Source organism: Megalobrama amblycephala, linkage group LG13 (genome assembly GCF_018812025.1).
Source record: "Megalobrama amblycephala isolate DHTTF-2021 linkage group LG13, ASM1881202v1, whole genome shotgun sequence".
NCBI lineage: Eukaryota > Metazoa > Chordata > Actinopteri > Cypriniformes > Xenocyprididae > Megalobrama > Megalobrama amblycephala.
Window position 1 is genome coordinate 22,130,673 of NC_063056.1, and position 22,057 is coordinate 22,152,729.

The 22,057-nt window shown below is 36.3% G+C and overlaps 1 long non-coding RNA gene across 1 annotated transcript in view; it reads right to left on the reverse strand.

Annotated features, from left to right (window-relative positions):
- Positions 1-22,057, reverse strand: part of LOC125244248 — a 37,711-nt gene that overhangs the window by 6,108 nt on the left and 9,546 nt on the right. The window contains exons 4-5 of the long non-coding RNA XR_007179265.1: positions 12,598-12,656; positions 12,332-12,496 (exon numbers count right to left, since the gene is read on the reverse strand). This is a non-coding gene — a long non-coding RNA (uncharacterized LOC125244248). The remainder of the gene's footprint in view (positions 1-12,331; positions 12,497-12,597; positions 12,657-22,057) is intronic.

The window sequence follows — 22,057 nt, forward strand, 5'->3', positions numbered from 1 at the left end:
GCGGCCCTCCATTCACAACCATTATAAACCTTGGAGGACTAAGGATATTTTAAATATATCTCAAATTTAGATAGTCTTATGCACCTAGGATGAGTAAATCATGGGATAATTTTCATTTTTGGGTCAACTATCCCTTTAATGCAAACTTGCTGAATAAAGGTTATTAATTTCTTTTGAAAAAACTTTGAATTTGGGAAAAAAAAAAAAATATATATATATATATATATATATATATATATATATATATATATATTTTTTTTTTTTTTTTTTTTTTTTTTTTTTTTTTTTTTTTTCCCAATTTGTGAAGTGGCATATATTATATATAAAGCACCATTTCATAAATCTGGGCAAAGAACAGTATTGGTACAAATTAAACAATTCTTATTGGCTTATCTGAAAATTGTAATATTACTTTTAAATAGTAATATTGTTTTTAAAAGAGCTGAATAACTATATACCTGCTTTGAATATCTATTAGAATAATTTTTGTTTTTTAAACTTTAACTAATTCTATTTTGGGGTATATAATTTTGATTATTTGAATGACAGATTTGTTATTGATGGAATGGATCGATGATGACTGCTAATATTTGCACACAATATACACACACACAAACACACACACACACACACACACACACTGTGCGATAAGCAGTTGCATTGCCAGACCTATAGGGGGCAGTATTTGCTCTCAACAGCCCCCACTCAGGTAAGATCCATATTGGTCCGGGTGACCACAACGGCCACATACTTTCCAGTCCACCACTTCAGCAACTCCCGCTCAATTACCATTCCTTTCCGTTCTCCCCTGCCCTAACACAGCCATAACAGCCACTACATAGGAGTACCCTCAAGTGTTTAGAAACACCCAGCTTCAACTAGGCCAAGAGGCATTTGAAGGACACTAATGTAGGGGGCCTGAGCCCTAATATAAACAACATTTATCACATGAAAGTCCTGGTCGGCCCATTAGGCAGATTTGAAGAGCGGGCACTCCTGCCTCCGATCCTTAATGGAGCTGCTTTATTTAGCCAGGCTGTTCTTTGCACCTAACCCTCTCCAGGCTTCCCACATGCCAATTTGGGCTTTTTGGTCATCTTATCTTGATCGTTTATCTCCAGCGATGTTTGTGTGTGTGTGTGTGAAATTTCTCTCTTTTAGTCATGAACGTAGTATTCTTGAATTTGTAATCCAAGACAGATAATGTGAGTAAATATTTCCACGGTGATAACAGGAAATAAATTTTAATGTAGCTAAGTTTTATGATGCTCTTTAACATTTGTTAATCTTTAACTAGACTGTTCTCATTATGCTTTATTCTTCTGTTCTAACAAGTGCTATTTTTTGTAATTTTTCACATCTGTTTGACTCCAAAGTTTAATCATTACCTAAAAAAAGTTTCACCCAGTCCAGGCCTAATTGTTCCCAATTTCTGAAAACATTTCTGTTTGGAAATATGAACTTTTCCTTCAGAAAGTGTTGACATACAGTGTCACAAACTTTAAATTATCATCGAGGCTACAAAACTTTCTGTACTTGTCCTTCTGAGACTCTATTCCACTTAATGTTACGCTCTAACTATCCTGTGACATGGCAGTCGACAGTGATCAGCTGAAGTTTCACAGCAGCTGTTTAAACACACAGTCCATTCGATTGTGAAATAGCAAAATTCTGTGAAATTTGTTATTGAGCATGTAATTTACAACTCCCAAGAGAATAGTTCTGGATGCAGGTCCAGATTTTACAAATTTATTAGTCCTGGATACACACAGGACAGTTAAAATCCTGCATACGGCCTCATCTATCTAATCTATCTGTACTATGAAAAAAAAAAACTTAAATCTGGACATTTATTTGTTATTATTACAGCTTATATCAGAAAGCGATTTGCAGAGTTGTCACCTTGAGGAGGCACTGGATTTCGTCAGGATGTCAGCATTAGTCTTATTGTGATTCAGGCTGATAAGAGGAGACACACACACACACACACACACACACACAGACAGCCTGTGCCACTAAGACAACCATGAAACCAGTGTTAATCATATAAGAAACCTTGAGCTAATTAAGTGTTTATTATTTTTATGTTTTGCTTTATGCTGTTGAATGAAATATATATCAAATATAAAATAAAATTAAAAAATATCACTAACCAATTCACTTTCATTTACTCACTCTGGCATCATTATGATTTTCTTTCTTCTGTAGAAAACAAAAGATCACTTTTTTTTTAGTGATCTTGCAATTACAATGAATGAGAACTGGAGCTTTCAAGCTCCAAAAAAGGATGCAAAAGCACCATACTGCATAATTTTCATAAAAGTGGTGTGTGTGACTATATTCCAACTCTTCTGAAGAAATACGATAGATCCGTTTCACAAACAGACCAAAATTTAAATCATTATTTACTAATACATCAAGATCACAGACTGAGTTCTGAACTCTAGAAATGGATCCGTGTTATGAATTGAATCATGAAATTCATTGAAAATATCCCACTCAAAGGAACATTCTGTTCACAAATCAGACATTGTTAGTAATGTCATGAACTCTCATGAACACTTCAAAAAGAATTAGGGCTAAAAAAAAAAAAATGGTCACACAAAGCCATTGTTCGGTTTTAGAAGTCTTGGAATGTAGCGCACAAGTATGGACCATTTTTATTACATTTTAACGGTGCTTATTTGTTCCACAGAAGAAAGTCACAGGTTTGGAACAACATGAGGATGAGTAAATCATAACCATTTTCATTTTTGGCCTTTTTTCTGAAATGCTTTAGTTGGACATTGGTCCACGTTTTTTAAATGTTTCTACTTGATTGACTTGCTGGTTGAAGAATAGTAAAATTGAATCTTTCTTTAACGTTCGCATAAATAAGTAAGAACATTTTTTTAAAACATTTAAATTACTAAACGTTTTGAACGTTCAGAGAACATTCAGAAATAGCATTTTCATTACTTTCATTATCAAAATGTTCTTACAACATATTTTTGTTTGCCGAGTCCTTTAACCACACCATCAATTTAACATCAGTCATTTTTCTTTATTTTCTGCTCTAAACGTTAAAGCTCATTATATTAATATTTTTCTTTCTGCTGTTTTCCACCATGCTTTTTCTGATACCTGCTTCCTGGCTCAGACTAACCAGGGGAGGAAATGCCTTGTGTTTGCCAAAGAGTGACACAATTTTACATGGGATTTCCACAGTTCATCAAGTCATCTGGGTTAAAACCTGCAGTACCATTCTGTGACCCCTTCCCTGGTCAGTCACATCAGGGATTAAAGGTGAACAAGAGGGCAAATCGGCTATCAAGTCAGAAACACTGACCGTCAACTCTGTACTGTTTCTGTTCTCTCACACAGACACACACACTCTCTGACACACACGGGCACAAACGTATACACAATCCACCCTCTTAGCACGGGGTCACGGCCCACTGGAAGCAAAAGAATGAGCAAGGATACATAACTTCAAAAGCCATTACCACTCTGAAATCAGCTTATTGCTTTACGGTGACTTGCTCTTGCTAAAATACACATGGACAGAAGCGCAACAAATTAAATCTCCTTTAAGTAGGAAGAAAAAAAAAAGCTGGGGGGATTGGGGCTAGTTATCACACTGTTTACTCCAGTGAATATTTCTCAGGTTGAGTTTTGGAGGTAAATCTGCTGACAACTTGTCCTGACCGGACATTTATGAAAAATACTTGTTTGAATATAAGCAGTTTTATTGTGTTCACTACATTCCTGGGCAAAAAAAAAATGGAACAAGGCCAAAATGGCTAAACACTAAGCTTTTAATTGTCTGACAAATTAGCTAAATTTAAGCAAATGCACTACTTAAAAAGCCAGAAAAACATGAAAGACAGAATGAAACTTTTGGCAGAACATGGGAAGTTGTGTGTGGAGTGATGAATCATGATAAAACGCGTGCTCCAGAGCGGTGTCTTTGGAAATCTGCTGAGAAATATAATAATGAATGCATCTCTACTACAGTGAAGCATGAAGGAAAAGGTGTCATTGTTAGCTGCTGGTATTGTTGAGCTACTTCACTGTCATTTAATGCTTTGGAGTAGAGGAGAATACTGCCGAATGGCTTGCTTTCACAAATTAAAAGTAACATTTTTCATTTTTCAACTACTCATGAGCTGTTTGAAGCCATTAACATTGAGTCGAGCAACACTGACTCTTCTTCCTGTAAAAAGCTGTCTACAATTTGGGGAAGGCTATTCTGCACTAAGTTACTTTATCTACAGTATTTGTGCAATTCTTGCTAATTTCCTGACCAGTGATTTGTGATTAAAATGGTTGATCATTAAAAGACCACTAAATATTTTGCCACTTTTGGCTTGGTTCATTTTTTTAAATTATTTAAAGGTGCCATCAAACGTTTTTTTACAAGATGTAATATAAGTCTAAGGTGTCCCCTGAATGTGTCTGTGAAGTTTCAGCTCAAAATACCCCATAGATTTTTTTAAATTAATTTTTTTAACTGCCTATTTTAAGGCATAATTAGAAATGCACCGAATCATGCTGCGGCCCCTTTAAATCGCACACTCTCCGCCCCCTCCCGAGCTCTCGACTATATCACTGCATAAACAAAGTTCACACAGCTAATATAACCCTCAAAATGGATCTTTACAAAGTGTTCGTCATGCAGCATGTCTAATCGCGTAAGTATGGTATTTATTTGGATGTTTACATTTGATTCTGAATGAGTTTGAGGCTGTGCTCCGTGGCTGTTGGAGAGATTTATAAAGAATGAAGTTGTGTTTATGAATTATACAGATGCAAGTGTTTAAAAATGAAAATAGTGACGGCTCTTGTCTCCGTGAATACAGTAAGAAATGATGGTAACTTTAACCACATTTAACAGTACATTAGCAACATGCTAACGAAACATTTAGAAAGACAATTTACAAATATCACTAAAATATCATGATATCATGGATCATGTCAGTTATTATTGCTCCATCTGCCATTTTTCACTGTTGTCCTTGCTTGCTTACCTAGTCTGATGATTCAGCTGTGCACAGATCCAGACGTTAATACTGGCTGCCTTTGTGTAATGCCTTGAACATGAGCTGGCATATGCAAATATTGGGGGCGTACATAGTAATGATGTTACGTAACAGTCAGTGTTATGTTGAGATTCGCCTGTTCTTCGGAGGTCTTTTCAACAAATGAGATTTATATAAGAAGGAGGAAACAATAGAGTTTGAGACTCACTGTATGTCATTTCCATGTACTGAACTCTTGTTATTCAACTATGCCGAGGTAAATTCAATTTTCAATTCGATGGCACCTTTAATTTATTTGCCCAGGAGTATAGTTTAATAGAAGAAAAAAATATCATAGTGGGATTTTAGTTTTTAGAGAAATGTTCCCCTATTTCTAAAAATAAAAATAGCACACAAATAATTGGCTAAATCAATAAGGCTTAATCATTCAATAAGGCTAAATCCATTAAACTATTTACAAACTGGAATGGCAAAGATGGAAGTGTTTTGTTTTAAGATTGCCCCCAAAATGTGAGTCCACCAGCAGGCCTTTCAACCTCAATACAAAATATCCTTGACCTCTCACCTGTCTCCACTAGAGAAAAAAAATTGACAGAACTTCTTCTTTATTAAGAAGATAAGTTCAGCTGGTGTCTTTGAAGTCCAGCAGTACGAGATGAATGTGCACGCTTAACATTACTTGCATTTTCAATTTTAGTATGAAAGGTGCTCCTATTTACTGTTCATATAAAATATGGTCTTTTAAACTGGGTAATAAAACAAGTTTTATGGTAGCATTCCCCCAACCCCCACAGGGAGAATGCTGCATTTACTTTCTAAATGAAGCTTGCTGAGATTTGGTGCAGGTTTGCTGACTCAGAATAATACACCAAGAAACCCTGGCCTGCTGTTCTATTGGGGGTCAGTTTTTTTTTTGTTTTATTTGAAGATCTTGATCTACAGTAGATTGATCTGTGATGTAAATAAATATATAAAAAAAAATAAGCATAGCCCTACATATGTTTAAAAAAATCTATCAAAAAATAAATTAAATGTCTATCGGGGGTCAGGTTGAAAGAGAAAATAAGACTCATAAGATGTAGTATATCTTATGAGTTTATCTAACTTAAAAAAAAAAAATAATAATAATATATATATATATATATATATATATATATATATATATATATATATATATATATATATATATATATATATATATATATACAGTACAGTCCAAAAGTTTGGAACCACTAAGATTTTTAATGTTTTTAAAAGAAGTTTCGTCTGCTCACCAAGGCTACATTTATTTAATTAAAAATACAGTAAAAAACAGTAATATTGTGAAATATTATTTCAATTTAAAATAACTGTTTTCTATTTGAATATATTTCACAAAGTAATTTATTCCTGTGATGGCAAAGCTGAATTTTCAGCATCATTACTCCAGTCTTCAGTGTCACATGATCCTTCAAAAATCATTCTAATATGCTGATCTGCTGCTCAAGAAACATTTAATGTGTACAATTGTACAAAATATTTGTGTACAATATTTTATTTTTTTCAGGATTATTTGATGAATAGAAAGTTCAAAAGAACAGTGTTTATCTGAAATCTAATCTTTTGTAACATTATAAATGTCTTTACTGCCACTTTTGATTGATTTAATGCATCCTTGCTGAATAAAAGTATTCATTTCTTTAATTTCTTTTCAAAAAAATAAAAATAAAAATTCTTACTGACCCCAAACTTTTGAATGGTAGTGTATAATGCTACAGAAGCTTTGTATTTCAGATAAATGCTGTTCTTTTGAACTTTCTATTCATCAAGGAATCCTGAAAAAAAAGTACACAACTGATTTCAACATTGAAAATAATCATAAATGTTTATTGAGCAGCAAATCAGCATATTAGAATGATTTCTGAAGGATCATGTGACACTGAAGACTGGAGTAACGATGCTGAAAATTCAGCTTTGCATCACAGGAATAAATTACTTTGTCAAATATATTTAAATAGTACACAGTTATTTTAAATTGTAATAATATTTCACAATATTACTGTTTTTTACTTTATTTTTAATTAAATAAATGTAGCCTTGGTGAGCAGACGAAACTTCTTTTAAAAACATTAAAAATCTTAGTGGTTCCAAACTTTTGGACTGTACTGTATATATATATATTTATTTATTTATTTATTTATTTATTTATTTCATTCAGGTATACCTTACATCATGGGGACAAAATTTGACATTTTTTTGGTCTTCATGAGGACAACAGCTTATAAATCATATTAAGTGATGTTTTTTGAAAATGTAAAAATGCAGAAATTTTTCTGTGATAGGAAGGTTTAGGGGTATAGGATTAGGTTTAGGGGATAAATTATACAGTTTGTAGAGTATAAAAATCATTATGTCTATGGAAAGTCCCCATAAAACATGGAAACCCAACATGTTTGTGTATTTCAAAAATAAAAAAATGCTTTTTTAATGAAGCAGCAACCAATATCTCTATAAAATGATGCTCGATATCTCTGCAATCCTCTTAGCTTCTAAATCTGCCATGGGCAACAATTGATGAAACCATAGGCAACATTTAATGATGGCAACTTTAAGACCTAATGGTTTTAACCTCTAGCTAGCAGTGCACTAAAGAGAGAAAGTGAGCCACATGCTTTGAGAGCATGCTAGTTGGATTAGTGACCATTAGAGTCAAACCCCTCCACAAGCACCACAGAGCGGCTGTGGTACACTGACCTAATCAAGCTTTAGGTCACTCGCTCAGATCAGTTCCAGAGCGAGCAACAGAGAAAAAAGAGAGAAAGAGAGAGAGTTTGTGTACGCGAGAGAGAGGGAGGCTAATCCTTTATCTCTTTGTGTAATAAGTTGTAAGACATGACCCCATAAACCAATCTCTCCTCCTAAACATCTTTTCTTCTCTTGAGACCTTTCTGACATCCAGCGATTGTTAGTAAACACTAATGAACCGGTAACCCCAACAGAGCGCTTCCTCTCGACCTAATCCAAGCTTGCACAACGACCCCCCCGCACACACAAACCCCCAAACTCCCTCCTCCTGTACGGAGATGGGGCGCTCTGATAAGCCGCGCTGGAATTCCTGTCTGGGTGTTCTTGTGAGAGACCTGGGTGGCAACGAGGAGCCGATAGAAATCACTCAGCACCGGACTCAATAGTCACCCCACGCGGTCTCTTTTACCTTATTCATCCACTCTTTTCTTTTATTGCATCCTTCTGATTCCACATGGTTCAGATGGAATATAGGAAACTGAACTTTTCACCCAGAGTACAAAAAACGTTGCACAAACATGCCACTGGGTTCACTGTGTCTTATTCTCATTAATATTTGAGTGAGATTAACTTTACAGCATGAAAAATGCGAGCTCACAAAATCCTATTTCTTAGAAACTTTACGAGGATTATCTGAAGGTCATATTTACTCACAACACAATGTGTTATTGTTACAGTATGAATGAGAACATGGCTAAATGCACTATAGTCTCCCACACACCCAAACAAGGACTCAAATGCATCTTTTCCATAGCACTTTAATCCTTTTAAGACTCGTGTTGCAAGCATGTTGGATTTCAGAGGATGATATAAACAAACCATGCTGACAAAAATCCTGTCTTTGCCAAGGAAGGCTAATAGCACATTTTCCTCAAATAGAAAAGAGTAATAGAGCAAAAGACTATGAAAGCCTGTTTTTGCCTCATAGTTTAAAAAACACAATTATGACTTTATAACTTCCGAATGCAACTTTATTTCTCACAATGATGACTTCAAAACTTAGAATTGTGACTTTGCGAAATGAATTACTGAAAAATTGTGAGATTTAAAGTCATAACTGGGAGATAAATATTTCAATTGCAACTTTTTTTCATGATTTTGTAATTTGTTTCACAAGTCGTGATTGTAAGATTTCAAGACTTAAAGCAGAACTAAGTAACTTTTTTTACCTTCATAAATAGTTTTCTAAGTCCTTACGATGGTTAATTGACTTGTAGTGGTGTGTTTGACGCGTGCACTAACCCCCTCTGGCACGTCTACACCAGAAAACAGCACTTGCAAGTTGAGCTGCACCGACCCGACACAATCTCACCTCAAAAACAAAATGTATATATCAAAAACAATGTATATATTATGACTTTATAAGACAATTTCGGAAATTACCCACCTCCATTGAGATTTCTTGTACTGTATTTGCAAAACTACTGTGCTGGTGAGCGTTTTAGTCGTTGTAGTCCAGAGCTGCGCTTGAAGTATTTACGACAGTGTGATTCACTGAAGGAACCTGTAGGGGGAGCTTCGCAAATCTTACTGAGTTCCGCTTTAAGACAGCAAGAGCGATAACTATGAAGATAACCATAACGATAACTATATTAGCATCCACATCAACAAATGATAATGCTCTGCAGTTTTGTCATCTGCCGCTTTAAATGCTCGAGCTCTTTGGATGGATTCTGATTAGTTTTATTGATCATCAGCTGGAAAAAAAAAAAAAATTCTGAAAGAGATTCCAATGATAATCGTTTCTCTCGTTCCCATTATAGTTAGCTGTGGTGTGGACTCTGCAATTCTTTTATATTTAGAATGATTTTAGAACTATTTATTATCATTATAGCTATCGTCTTTGGTGTAATTGGGTTTTTAAAGTCACATTGAGAATGTATAGTTCACAAATTGCGAATTTATATTTCATAATGTGACGTGAGATCTAGTCACATTGTAAAACATAAATTCGCAAAGAAAAACAGTCAGACAAATTTTGAAACGTGACATAAAATCTTATAGTTGGGACTTGTGAACCAAATTATGAAGATTATGAGATTTAATGTCTCACATCTAAAGTTGCGACTGCAAAATAGTCTTAATGTGAGTTTGAAAGTTGCATTGTGAAATATAATTCTGTCATATCTCTGAGTGTTTGGCATGGTAATGGATATGACAATGTTGATATGTTTGGTCTTGGTGGAATAGATCTGCAACATTGCTGCTGCTGTTATTGCCTTGCCTTGCCTTACAATATTGCATACATGAATTACCCGTAGCAGATACAGGTGGAGCTGGGGAAGGTGAAGGGTTTCTGAAAGTGCACTGCAACTGCTACAGCAAATGCTAACCAAGTATTTAAATGCTGTGCAGCAAGCTCACTGGCTACTGATACAGCAGGAACCAATCAGCTGTGCCCTAAAGAGAATGATGTGATAGCAAGCAGATTGAGTTAAAGGTGCAATATGTAAGATTTTCTGTCCGCTAGAGGCCTATTCAAAACAAAGGCATAGCTTGATGACGCCAAGTTTGAGCACGGAATCTTGGGACATGTGGTCTTCACATCACAGCCAGTGGAAAAGAATCGGGATAGGACTAAGAAAGAAATCATGCTCATGGATGCGATTATTAACGTTACTGTAGTATGAAGCAGAGCAGGACCGAGTGTTGTGGGAGCTGAACGATGTTTGCTTTGGATCATTGTCCTGATGGAAGATCCAACCATGGCCCATTATTGGATTTCTAGCAGAAGCAGTCAGGTTTTGATTTTTTATCTGTTGGTATTTGACATAATCCATGATACCATGTATCTGAACAAGATGTCCAGGACCTCCAGCAGAAAAATAGGCCCACAACATTAAAGATCCAACAGTATATTTAACCGTGGGCATGGGGTACTTTTTATTCATGTGTGCACCAAACCCATCTGGTGGGTTTGCTGCCAAAAAACTCTTTTTTTTGGTTTCACCTGACCATAGAAGCCAGTCCAGTTTGAAGTTCCAGTCATGTCTGACAACTGAATATGCTGGAGATTGTTTCTGGATGAGAGCAGAGGATTTTTCTTGAAACCCTCCTGAACAACTTGTGGGGATGTAGGTGCTTTTGATACATTTTTTTTTAGGCTGTCTGAGACTCAAGACTCAACTAATCTCTGCAATTCTCCAGCTGTGATCCTTGGAGAGTCTTTGGCCACTCAAACTTTCCTCCTCACTTCACATTAGGACGATTTAGACACACATCCTCTTCCAGGCAGATTTGTAACATCTTTAGTTGATTGGAACTTCTTAATTATTGCCCTGATAGTGGAAATGGGGATTTTCAATGCTTTAGCTATTTTCTTACAGCCACTTTCTATTTTGTGAAGCTCAACAATCTTTTGCTGCACATCAGAACTATATTCTTTGGTTTTACTCATTGTGATGAATGATTAAGGGAATTTGGCCGCTGTGTTTCCTCATGTTTATTCTCCTGTGGAACAGGAAGTCATGGCTGGACAATTTCATGTTCATGATCACCCTGGTGTGCTAAAAATGTAAATATGAATGGGAATATACTTCAGAGATATTTTACTCATAAGAATTTCTAGGGGTGCCAATAATTGTGGCCAACATGTATTGGAGAAAAACATTTATTTCATAATGTGAGTTTCCCCCCACTTTCAACTGTTTTCCTTCAATGAAAGGTTAGAATTTTGTGAATTTTTTGAATGAAAGATCAAAAGGATAAACAATGCAGATTTATTTTCACAGCCGCCTTTGCTCATAATTACTAAGGGTGCCAATAATTGTGGAGGGCACTGTATTAGATACATTTGAGTGTGTTGAAAATGTTATGACATTACATTGTGCATTTGCTCAGCGGCTGCTGTGAGACACTTGTTGCACACTGCAGTAAGCTAGATTGATATTAGAATATCATATTAAATGCTGGATAGCTTGTGTTGATACATGGCATGCATTTCATTTTAAAATGTATTGTATGATGGAGAAAATTCTGTATTACTGTTACTAAAAATAAAGCTGCATCCGATTATGTTATGTTAGCTACTTCACAAAATAGTGTTTTTCTCTGAGGCATGGTAAAGCATGGCACTCGCAAAAAATCAAGAAATTTTGATTTAAACAATAAGACTAAACGTGTTGAGCTATCTAACAATAATTAGTTTTCTCACAATTTACAAATAGTTTGAAACATTTGGGATATTATAAGTACTCAACTGAACAAATTAAATAACACTGGCCTAGTGGTTTTTGGATATTTTACTGCAAAATTCCTACATATTGCACCTTTAAGGATCTATCAGCCTGCGACATCTAGAGTTTCATGACAGAACTTTGTATATTCGCAAATAAAAAAACAATGTGACTAAATCTTGCAGTTGCAATTTTATATCTCACAACGTGATTTTATATTATCACAACATGACCTTAAACCTTGCAGTTGAGACAATGTTTCAACTTAATTTCTTGTAAGTGTATTTTATATCTCACAATGTGATTTTATTTCTTATCTTAAACATTATCTTACTACCATTATCTCATTACCTTTTTTGTGTGTTTTTACTCTGAGGTAGAATGGGATTCCAAACGAGGGAAGTTCATATTCACTGTGGTCTGTGTGGCCACATGGTCAGTGTGCCCCAGGAGAAGTTAATTATGAAGTGGGACCTTGACTGGTTGACAGCTCTCTTTGTTCAGCTCCTAGTCAAACTTTTGAGCAGCCACAGACAAATGCCATTTATGAGTACTTCACTTTCTTTTATAAACAAAATGCAATCTTATATTTAGTTAGGAAAAGAAACTGATACAACCTCTGGGCATTTGCGGCACACACGGACCCCCCTGTGTCAGATTCCATTTATCAGGCACTCTGCCTCAAAAAAAGGGAACAAAAATGTATATATTTAGTTATTCTGTACATCATTGTGCTGTTGCATCTTTAGCAAGTTATCAGGATACACCAAATAATCTAGAGGTTTTTCTTTGTGGGTTTATTAATATATATATATTTTTTATTTCAAATGTTTATAATTGCATACAGATGTCAGTGTGATCGTGAACTGGAGAGTTTATTCTAGTCACAACTGTGTATACAAAAATATGAATTATGAAAACATGTGTTAAATGTTTGACTTCATGTAAGTCTGGCTAGGCCAACATTTTAATGGTTATAAATGTCAGCGTAACCCAACCTGGTTCATTCCCTGCAAGCTTATTCTACAGGGTACAGTGTGAATGAATCACATGAATCAAATGAGTATTACGACCATAGTAAATACATTATATCAGTAGATGACTGCAATATAAATCATAACATGCCACAATAATGAACCATATAGGAGAGACTGGGGCTAGTTGTCACACAAGGAAGTTAACTCAGTATAAGGTTTTGAGGCAAAAGTTCAATTACACAAATGCATTTCTCCAGCAGTGATTTTGTATTGGATGGATGCTATCACAAAAGGTCAGTTCTTATTAAGCTTTTTTGTTGCTAAATCTACAATGAATGTTTTTGAAAAAAAAACCTTGACCCTAAGAAATATTTACTGGAGTCAAAAATGTGACAACTTGCCTCAGTGTTTGTGAGCCTAAGGATTCAGTCTTCCATTCACCACCAAGGTTTTGCAACTGCACACATCCCATAATGTCATGTGCCTCTGCTATATGTTGTGAAGCAGATGACAGTTTTAATGAAGTGGCACAAACCGCAGCTGTGTCCGCCAACTCATAATCAAGTGGCCTGTGAACCTTTTGGGTTCTCTTTCCACTCTTGCGTTCCTGCGTTGAGCTTGTGCGACGGGTCCAAGGCGGCTGGAGGAGGGCATGACACCTGGAGGCCTCACACGTGTGGGGAGAAAGTGTGAAACCGGTGCTGTGCGCCGGTCAAATAAAAAACCTCCATGATTACGCCAATGGTTACAAGTGTGCACGCAATTAACTGGGTCCACTCCCCTACACAGAGGGATTGTAAAAGAAGCACAACGGAGAAGGAGAACTCTTTAATTACGCTCACAATAATATATGAACGTAATCTCAATGAAAATGTACTAAATCACAGAGGTAGGCTTTGTGGGCGCAATGCGAACATTACTGATATGCTTTGTGTGTATTTTATAAGCCCAGTTTGGGTCAAGCTTTAGAAACATGACATTCATTTTTAAGTGTATTTAAGCATGAGAGAGGGACGATTCTGTGGTGTTTAAAGTGCCAAAGAAATGGATAGTAACAGTAACTTCGTGTGCTTGTTTTATAGTATAAAAGATGAGTTAAATTAGTAAAAGGCCTATTCGCACCATTCAGGAATCAGAAAATACACAGCATGACTTAAAGGGATAGTTCACCCAAAAATGAAAATTATTCCATGATTTACTCACCCTCAAGCCATCCTAGGTGTATATGACTATCTTCTTTCAGACGAACACAATCCAAGATATATTTAAAAATATCCTTAGTCCTCCAAGGTTTATAATGGTTGTGAATGGTACATTTACATCAGATTTGGTGTTGCTGAACAATTTGTGTAGTACTTTGTGAAAAGGTCTTTAATTAACCACTTGTTAAAACCTTTTAAACTTGTCGGATGGATGGATGGATGGATGGATGGATGGAGCCTCTCAAATGAACACAATCCGAGTTATATTAAATGATATTCTCGCTCTTCAGAGGTTTATAATGGTAGTGAAGGGGGCTAATTCGTACGCCTCCAGAGGGGTTAAAGGGTTAGTTCACCCAAAAATGAAAATGATGTCATTAATGACTCACCCTCATGTCGTTTCAAACCCGTAAGACCTCCGTTCATCTTCAGAACACAGTTTAAGATATTTTAGATTTAGTCCTTTCTGTCCCTCCATTGAAAATGTATGTACGGTAAACTGTCCATGTCCAGAAAGGTAATAAAAACATAATCAAAGTAGTTCATGTGACATCAGTGGGTTAGTTAGAATTTTTTGAAGCATCGAAAATACATTTTGGTCCAAAAATAACAAAAACTACGACTTTATTCAGCATTGTCTTCTCTTCCGGAATCCTTTCCATTGAATTGATTCCATTGAATTGATTCCATTGAATTGATTCCATTGAATCCTTTCATCTGTCGGCGTTGGTAATGCACTTTTACGTCGCCGTGGTTGTTTTTGGCGATGCCTTTAATAAAGGCCTTCTGAAGTGAAGTGATGGGTTTTTCTAAGAAAAATGAGTTTGGCCGTCTGCCGGAAGCTAGTTAATATAGTTAATATAGTTTTAAATTTGGATATTTTTCTTACAAAAACCCATCACTTCGCTTCAGAAGGCCTTTATTAACCCCTCTGGAGTCGTACGAATTATTTTTTATGATGGATGGATGCACTTTTTTTGGCTTCAAAATCTCACACCCCCTTCACTACCATTATTAAGCTTGGAAGCGCCAGGATTTTAATTTAAGTCAGATTGTGTTCGTTTGAAAGAACATATATACCTAGTATGCAGGGCTTGACATTAACTTTTTTGCTCACCAGCCACTGTGGCTAGTGGTTTTCCAAAGTTACTAGCCACTCAGCATTTTCACTGGCCACAATTTTGCTGTTGGGAAATTACATTTTATATGATTAAAGTTGACTTTGGCATGCTTAAATTACTAGATTTTGAGTCATTTTACTTGATTTACAAGATTTAAAATCCTTTCAAACTTACAAATGTAGACTGACCACCCAAATCAAGACTATACATTGTATGTATCAGCTGGAATGTACAGTTAGGCTATTTTTGTTAGGCTATATAAAAAGAACAAAGAAGCAAAATTACAAATAGTAATTTTTTTTAAAAAAAATCTTTTTTTCAGATATGTTTATTTAGCATGTATACTTTTTTTTTTTTTTTTTTTTTTTTTTTACATTTTATGATGTTTGATTAACATTAATGACATACAGGTATTTATTTGGGTGCTGCTGAATGCATGGATGTCATACACATCCAGTTTTTACCCACCTGTTTACGTCCACTTAAGCCATAGCTGACTGTATTCACGCGAGATAGGCTACTTCACACGATGCATTTTGACATCTGTGTGTGCGTGTATTCAGGCGCAAGGAGAACTGATCGCGCGCGACAGAGAGAGCGCGCACGCGAGCGCTTCTGCTGTGTGCCATTCAGCGCGATTCCGCCTATCCCGCCTTCACTAACCGCAAGTTAATCGATAAAGAACTGTGACTGAATTGTAATTTTGTGATACGACGAGCTTAGCTACATTTCATATGGCTGTAGGCTGAAATTATATTCAACCCGCCAAAGTGGCTAGTGGGAGTGGCTGTCTTACCCGCCACAGCGGAAATCTACCCGCATTTGGCGGGTTGGCGGGTGTTAATGTCAAGCCCTGCTAGTATGGCTCGAGGGTGAGTAAATCATGGGATAATTTGCATTTTTGGGTGAACTATCCCTTTAAATAAAGCATATGTTTCATTCAGGTCTGCAGAATAACTTGTGGTTAGAGTCCTCAGTCAGTAGCTGCTCTGTATGAGAAAAAATGTATCAGCCAAAACCACATGTACAACAAATCTAATACGGGTTACAAAAATACGCAGTTCTGATGTCATGAACATCAATTACCACAACACTTCAGTGCTGGAAGGGCATGCACTGGAAAAATTGGTGCCATGATGATTTAATTGGCAAGAACTTGGCCGCTTTTGCCCGCACCCACCCAGTTCCTGCAGGTGTCTCAGAGGAGGCCTCTCAAACAAATTACAGTAGGTCAAACCATTACTTCTGACGCTGAGGCACAAACTCACAAGGCTGGGTCAGCGGAGGTTTCTATGTGACCTTTGAGAGAGAGGTCAGGCCACTTACGCCTGTTTTACACTATTATGTCATCAAATTACGAAGCTTAAACCGTTTTCAATGCCAAAGTCTCATCGAATGCACACATACACACACAAACACACCCACACTCTCATACAGTGCCCTCGTCTTCAAGCCGGTCCATCATTATGGGTACCATACACTGAATCATGCCAATGCGTGTGTCTGTCTGTCAACATTAACGTGTGTGTCAGTCATCATGTGTGTGAGCATGTCAGAAGTAGTATTTGGCAACAGAGTTTGATAATGAAGTCATCAGTTTAAGTAAACTCCAGATGGTTTGGTTAGAGAATAGAGCTGTGCCATCTGCAATACATTCAGCTTCTTGGTCTCTCCCCTCCTCTAGTTTGGCACGGTTGCCGGTGAAGTGCTCAGTCTTAATGCCATTACTGAAAGGTTTCAGAAGTCACAGCCAAGCAACTTTCTCATTTCACAATTACCTGTGCTCTCTTAAAGGGACTTGAAAAGAAAGTTCACAAAAGTTCTTGAGACAACTAACAGAATCATGACCAAATCTTTCCTTTGAGTCAGATCTTTTCAAATGAATCATTTGATTCAGTTCACAAACAAATCTGAAAGATTTAATCGTGACTTGCTGTAAATCTTTCCCTCCAGTGCCTTGATCATGGTGTCAGTGAATCAAATCCAACAACCAGATTAGCATGATTTGTGATTCAGTTTTGTGAACTGATTTATTGAAAGATTAATTTGTGAATTTGTTCACAAATCAAGAACTTTTGTCTGTTCCTCAAACAAAGTATGGTTTAGTGCAGAAGACTTAGGGCAGAAATCATTTAGGCTACTTCTACAATATTTTTTTATGATACTTGTATGGTGCTTTATCATCCTTTTTGAAGCATCTAAGCTCCTACTCATTGTTTTTGCATAAAAAGAGAGACCAGCTCTCAAAACCCCAATTTTTTTTTGTGTTCCACAGGAGAAAGAAAGTATTCAGATTTAGTGCAACATGAGTAACCCTTTTAGTTTTAACGTAACCTCTCTGGCTAAACAGTTTTCAAGTTTTAGACTATGAAATTATACAATCTACTTTCAATCATGTCAGAACTAATGAGTGTAATGCAAGCCATTATGTAACCCAAGCGTCTTTAAAATTTGTGCGCATTTTGCAGAAAATGTATCTGGCAAACCAACGCCAAATATTCTGGACGTTATACATGACTCATGACCTTTATTAAAGTCTGTTTTTTCCCCTTTCATCGTCCGGCAGGTGAAAATAAGTCTGATCGCTTAGAAAGGTAATCGCACACCTCTCCTCGATAAACAATTTGAGGTATCATTCATTTCTATGGCACAAATGACACAGGACGAATTATGGTCGCATCACTAATAATAATAGTGATACTTGCCTTAGCTAACACCACTAATAAAGCACTTCCTTATCGACTAATCAAAACAGCATTTCCTAATCAATGCGTCCCTTGTGAAATGCATGGGCTGAGGTTTATATCCGTTTCCTGAGCATTCCTCCAGACCTCATTCCTTTAATAGATCCAAGCATGGAGGTGCGTTAAAACAATCCGCCGGTGACAAAGAACAACACTTGAAAAATAGCATGTATCCACTCTCGCTAATGCATGGCTCAAACCCATTTGGGGAGCTCCTTCATCTTATTTAAAACATGTAAATGAAAAATCAGTTCAGCTGCAAGCCCCCTGAAGAAAAACAGCCCCCATCCTCTTCAGTGGTGCTGTAATTACCATCACAGCTGGCAGTTCCCATTACGCCATCTCGGCCAGCTAAGAGAATGGCACAGGCCTCACCACCATTCCACACTCCACAAGCAACACCTGTACATTGTAAAGGAGAAGTGTTTGGAGGAGCACACACACATACTCTCTCTCTCCCTCTCTTATTTCCTTACGCACGATTTCTCTCCTCTCAATCTCTGTCCATCACATTTCTCACTTCTTTTTTGCACTATATCCTTCTAGCCTCAGACAAACTGGCGAACTGATGTACACTATATTGCACACAAAAATTGCTGGTTGAAATCACCAGTTCAATCAAGTTCAAGACATTTCAAATCTTCCGAAACCACATGATCATTTTGTGTGAGAATTAAGCAGATTCATGATCAAATCTTACCTTTGAGTCAGATCTTTTTAACTGAATCAGTTGATTCAGTTCACAAAACCAGTCTGAAAGACTTAATCGTGATTCTCTGTAAATCTTTCCTTCCAGTGACCCATTTTGTTTCTTGCATGGAAAGGCCAGCTCTCAAAACTCAATTTTTTTTGTGTGTTGAACACAACAATAGCTGCAATCACCAGTTATTATTCCACTTTGTTACTGTGAAAAAACTTAGTATTAAGAGGAGTGCCTGCATGGACAGAGAAGCCATCCAGGACAGAATATGAGTTTTATGATCATGATCCAAATACAACTGTGGTGGTCACCCCCCTCTGTGCCAAAATAAGCCATGTGACATCAGAGCCTGCTTTAAAGGTGCCCTAGATTATGTTTTTAAAAGATGTAATATAAGTCTAAGGTGTCCCCTGAATGTGTCTGTGAAGTTTCAGCTCAAAATACCCCATAGAGTTTTTTTTTATTAATTTTTTTAATTGCCTATTTTGGGGCATCATTATAAACGATTTTATGCTGCGGCCCCTTTAAATCCCGTGGTCCACACCCACAGAGCTCATGCTTGCCTTGAACAGTGTCTTAACAAAGTTTACACAGCTAATATAACCCTCAAATGGATCTTTACAAAGTGTTCGTCATGCATGCGTCGGATTATGCGAGTATTGTATACTGTTATATTGTTTACTTCTGATTTTGAATGAGTTTGATAGTGCTCCGTGGCTAACGGGTAATGCTACACTGTTGGAGAGATTTATAAAGAATGAAGTTGTGTTTATGAATTATACAGACTGCAAGTGTTTAAAAATGAAAATAGCGACGGCTCTCTTGTCTCCGTGAATACAGTAATAACCGATGGTAACTTTAACCACATTTAACAGTACATTAGCAACATGCTAACGAAACATTTAGAAAGACAGTTTACAAATATCACTAAAAATATCATGTTATCATGGATCATGTCAGTTATTATTGCTCCATCTGCCATTTTTCGCTATTGTTCTTGCTTGCTTACCTAGTCTGATGATTTGGTTGTGCACATCCAGACGTTAATACTGGCTGCCCTTGTCTAATGCCTTTTATAATGTTGGAAACGTGGGCTGGCATATGCAAATATTGGGGGCGTACACCCCGACTGTTACGTAACAGTCGGTGTTATGTTGAGATTCGCCTGTTCTTGGGAGGTCTTTTAAACAAATGAGATTTATATAAGAAGGAGGAAACAATGGAGTTTGAGACTCACTGTATGTCATTTCCATATACTGAACTCTTGTTATTTAACTATGCCAAGATAAATTCAATTTTTCACTCGAGGGCACCTTTAACAACAGACTGTGATAAAATCCAACAGATAAACATTAGTAATGAGGAGGGAAAAATGTAATGCTTCTCAGTTTGGATGTCATGTTGGGTTTTATATTCTAGAGAGAGCACATGGAATCGGATTCTGCACCTACTTAGGCTAAACACTTCATCATGTAGACGGGCAGCTGAGAACATTCAGACATACAGGTGGGGGATAGTTGAAGCTGAAGGTGCCAAGTTCACAATACTGTCCTACCTCAGGTTTTCGAGGAAAAAAATAGTAATAATAATTGGGGGCTATGACCGCTTCACCCCACGGTTCTGTGTATTACTAACTTACAGAACGTAAATTGTATGTTCTCAATTGATATTGTTCATTGAACCTTACTGTATTATGTAGAAGAGTGTTGTGAGAAAAAGATGGAGTGAACGAGTTTATTACCTGCATTCAGATTTAGCATTTTCCTTCAGGTCAGTCCTATGTTCATAATAAAAAAATCTGTTTAAATGTCTTATGTATTATCCTGTCCTTTTAACAGTTAAGGGGTTTTCCCGTGACTGACAGCGCCAGTCAAAGCATTTGTCAGTTGTGTCTTGTTCCATGTTGTTCACAACAATTTAGTCTTTTCAATGTAAAAGTCTTCGCTATTGACTGACACACTCATAAAGACAGTCTTTGCCACCATCTAATGGCGTAATAATGTAACTTATTTTGCTGTTCACGGTCAGGGACTATTTTTTCCGGCGGAAGGAAGGCTTTTAGTAAGAGTTTACTTCATTAAAGATGCATTGTTACATATTTTTGGCTTTATTATTTGTATTGTGTGGTAACTGTTTTATAAAAGCAATAAGGTACTCGAAGCTAGTGCTGTATCGTAATATAATTATAGTTAATTGTTAATATTTATAATATAACAATCATTATAATAAAAATTGCTCCAAAGTAGAAAAAAAATGTTCCAAAAATAGAGATTGAGTCTTTTTTATGGGCATTTCACATAAAGGAGAATGATGTGACTAACAATCATGTCATAAGATGAGTAACATGTGGTCAGCATTGATGGGAAGCAACAACAGAAATGCAACATTAAAAAAAAAAGTCCTACATAGTTTTTCTCATTTAGCTCTAATTCAACAAAACAACACACCCTGCAGGGATTGTTGAACCACCCCATTAGAGAAAAAAATCTCAAATGAGGAACATTCTCATTGTAGAGAGCATTTGATTGCACAAAAATCTGTTTAGTACAGGATGAGTCATCCGTCATGCTGTGGCTATCTTTATTCACAAGTCCAACTAGGAACACGTAGGAGATCACAGGAATAATAAAAATCATAGAAAACAACCACGTAAAACATAGATGACACCAAACCAAGAACTGAGGGCTTATATATACAGGGAAATAATCAACAAAACAGATGTGTAACTTAATTAGCAACCATGGAAACAACTCTAAAAAAAAAAAAAAAATGCTGGTTTGTTTCAACACATGTTTGGGTCAAATATGGACAAACCCAACCGGTGGGTTTAAACATTTTATTTAAAAATTTCCACCACTGAATTTTAAAAAAAGAAAAAAAAGTAAAGGTAATTTTGACTTTTTCTCACAACTGTGAGTTTACATCTCGCAATTCTGACTTTTTTCAGAGAATTGCAAGATATAAATTCACAATTGTGAGTTATAAAGTCAGAACTGCATGATATAAACTAGTAATTGTGATTTATAAAGTGAGGATTGCATGATATAAAGTCGCAATTGCATGTTATGAGGTCAAAATTGCAAGATATAACTCGCAATTCTGAGAAAAAAAAATCAGTCAGAATTGGACTTTATAACACGCAACTAAAAGTTTATATTTCAGAATTGTGATATGTAAACTCGCAATTGTGAGAAAAAAGTCAGAATTGTGAGATAAAAAGTCACAATTATCTTTTAAATTGTATTATTTCAATACCGCAAACTAGCTTCTATAGGCTTTTTGTCCATAGTTCAATAGAATGCAGCAATGAGAACTAAAAAAGCCAAACAGGAA